The sequence below is a fragment of the Colobus angolensis genome, unplaced genomic scaffold (assembly GCF_000951035.1).
Source record: "Colobus angolensis palliatus isolate OR3802 unplaced genomic scaffold, Cang.pa_1.0 Scaffold97, whole genome shotgun sequence".
Lineage (NCBI taxonomy): Eukaryota > Metazoa > Chordata > Mammalia > Primates > Cercopithecidae > Colobus > Colobus angolensis.
This window is the reverse complement of record NW_012123709.1, coordinates 225499-228546: the sequence shown is the minus strand read 5'-3', so window position 1 is coordinate 228546 and position 3048 is coordinate 225499. Positions and strand designations below refer to the sequence as shown.

At 53.6% G+C, this 3048-nt stretch overlaps 1 protein-coding gene across 1 annotated transcript in view; it reads left to right on the top strand.

Moving 5' to 3' along the window:
* Nucleotides 1-469: 469 nt before the first annotated feature.
* The window catches only part of RAD51 (RAD51 recombinase), a 37746-nt gene continuing 35167 nt past the window's right edge, over nucleotides 470-3048 (top strand). The window contains exon 1 of the mRNA XM_011932712.1: nucleotides 470-1126. The gene's annotated coding sequence lies outside the window, so the exon portion shown is untranslated. The remainder of the gene's footprint in view (nucleotides 1127-3048) is intronic.

Genomic DNA, 3048 nt, shown 5'->3' with positions numbered 1-3048 from the left:
ATCTCGGTTCGCTGCAACCTCCTCCTCCCGGGTTCAAGCGATTCTCGGCCCCACTCAGCCTTTAAAACCGGAATCACGGGTCAACACTTTCTGGTAAACCACGAGACGGTTTAGGTTATGAAATTCAATGCCCCCTTCCTCTGAAGTCCTGCAAATCTCCAATAAAGCACCACAGATTGACGAATATTCCAGCCATTTCCCTCTCCCCTCCGATAGCTCCATTGCCCACTTCTATCCATCTTCTCGAGCTTCCTCAGCTCCTCCACCTCCATGAGGCCTGAAAAGCACCTGATTCCAGGAATGTGAGTCGGAAGCTCAGAGCGACCAGCGCCAAAAGCTGACGTTCAGATACTGCCGAAACAAACCACAACAGTGCTAAGGCTCCAGGTAATAGTCCAGCTGGGATGACGGAACTCGCGGGCCCGCCGGCGGCGCATGCCGGGAGATGCAGTCCCGGGCCGACGCATTACCTCTTGGGAGTTGTAGTCTTCGATCTGGTAAACAGACGACGGCAACTCGGATGTCTTCCCCCACCGTCCCCCGAAACCCCTCGCCCCACCCGCGAGGGACTAGGGTAAGAGTAGGGGCGTTGCCGTGGTTGGCCTCGAACTCCTAGGCTCAGACGATCCTCTCGCCTCGGCCTCCCGAGTTAGCTGGGACTACGCGCGTGAGCCACCGCGCCCGGCGTAAAGTCTAAATTAGTCCTTACGCAAAAAGGGAAGAGGGCAGTCCGTAACCTCGCGCAGGATCAAGCTCTCGAGCTCCAGTCTTGGGCTAGAGCGCAGGGCGGAAGGGGCAAGAAGGCAGATCCGGGGGGCGGGGATACGTTACGCCGACGCGGGCGTGACCCTGGGCGAGAGGGTTTGGCGCGAATTCTGAAAGCCGCCGGCGGAGCGCGCCCAGCGACCAGAGACCGAGCCTTAAGGAGAGCGCAGCGCTTGCCCAGGCGTGCAGCTGGGAGCTGAAACTCGTCTGGGTTGTGCGCAGAAGGCTGGGGCAAGCGAGTAGACTTGAAGTGGGGCGTAAGCCAGGGGCATTGGGGTCCGCCCGGGTCAGACGCGTGTCACCCCCGCGGGGTGAAGTCGGAGCGCGCGGCCCGCTGAAAAGAGCAGCGCTGAGGGCCAAGGTGAGTGTGTGAGGCGCAGGCCGGGCCCTCTATAACCGTGGCTCGTTGCGGCCCACCTGGGTCCTGGCCGGTCCAATGCTCAGCGGCAGGTGGGGCCTCCGCTGGTAGTGTGAAACCCGGACGTGGCAGGGCGTGTCCGCGTCCGACGGACCCTCAGTTGCTGGGGCGAAAACACAGGTGGACCCCAGTCTTTAGAACTAGGGGAGAAACATTAGAGCCTTCATAGCCAACACCCGTTTTATGAGTTTGAGCGAGGAGTCCGAGATCAGAGCGGTGTAGCCACAGCTGTTTAATATCCCAGCCAGGGCTTCGGATTCCTGGTTACACCGTGCTTAGAAAGTACCAACCTGCAATTGCCAAAACAGTATTTTCGTCATCTAATGCGGAAAACCATTCGCATGATGCCTAGAGAATGATCTTAAGTGAGGCTTGGTTTTCTTAAGCCTTTTTTTTTTTTTTTTTGAGATGAAGTCTCCTTCTTTAGCCCAGGCTGGAGTGTAGTGGCGCGATCTCGGCTCGCTGCAACCTCCGCCTCCCGGGTTCAAGCGATTCTCCTACCTCAGCCTCCCGAGGAGCTGGGATTACAGGCTCCCGCCACCACGACCGGCTGATTTTTGTATTTTTGTTAGGGACAGGGTTTCACCACGCTGGTCAGGCTGGTCTCGAACTCCTGACCTCAGGTTATCCACCCGCCTCCGCCTCCCAAAGTGCTGGGATTACAGGCGTGAGCCACCGCGCCTGGCCCCTGTTTTGTTTTGTTTTGTTTTGTTTTAAGCTTCTAAAGTGATATGTAATATACATGTAGAAAAATGCACATTCACAACTGTATACAACTCCGTGAATTATTACAAAATATACTGGCCGGGTGTAGTGTCTCAAGTCTGTAGTCCCAGCACTTTAGGAGGTGGAGGCGGGAGGACGATTGAGCCCAAGAGTTCGAGAACAGCCTGGTCAAGATAGTGAGACCAGCATCTCTACAAATAGAAAAAGTTAGCCAGGCTTGGTGGTGTGCACCTGTAGGCCCAGCTATTCAGGAGGCTGAGAAGGGAGGATCTAGCCTGGGAGGTATAAGCTACAGTGAGCCGTGATCAGGCCACTGCACTCCAACCTGGGTGGTAGAGCAAGACAAAATGAATGTACACCTATGTAATCACCACTTAATAGAATGGTCCCCAGAAGCCTTCCTTGTGTAGTATTTAATGTTTTCCCCTTTTTACAGTGGTAACTGGTATACTGGTTTCTAATGCGATTAACTAATGTTGCTTGTTTTTGAATTTTATATAAAAAAAGTCAGGAGTGTTTAGTGTTTCGTTGTTTCACATGCTTGACAACACGATTTTCAGCCTTTTATATTAACTATTCTGGCCGGGTGCGGTGGCTTACGCCTGTAATCCCGGCACTTTGGGAGGCCGAGACGGGCGGATCACGAGGTCAGGAGAGCGAGACCATCCTGGCTAACACGGTGAAACCCCGTCTCTACTAAAAATACAAAAAAAATTAGCCGGGCTTGGTGGCGGGCGCCTGTAGTCCCAGCTACTGGGGAGGCTGAGGAAGGAGAATTGCAGTGAACCGAGACACAATGAGCCGGGAGGCGGAGCTTGCAGTGAGCCGAGATGGCGCCACTGCACTCCAGCTTGGGCGACAGAGCAAGACTCCGTCGCTATTCTGCTGGTTACACAGTAATGTCTCAATGTGATTTTAATTTTCCTGATTACTAATGAGATTGCGCATTTGTTCATATGTTTTTCCCATTTGGATATCTTCTATGATGTACTTGTTCAAATCTCTTGTCTATTTTTCTACTTTTTCTTACTGATGTGAAGTTCTTTTTTTTTTTTTTTGAGACGGAGTCTCACTCTGTTGGCGCAGGGTGGAGAGCAGTGGCCGGATCTCAGCTCACTGCAAGCTCCGCCTCCCGGGTT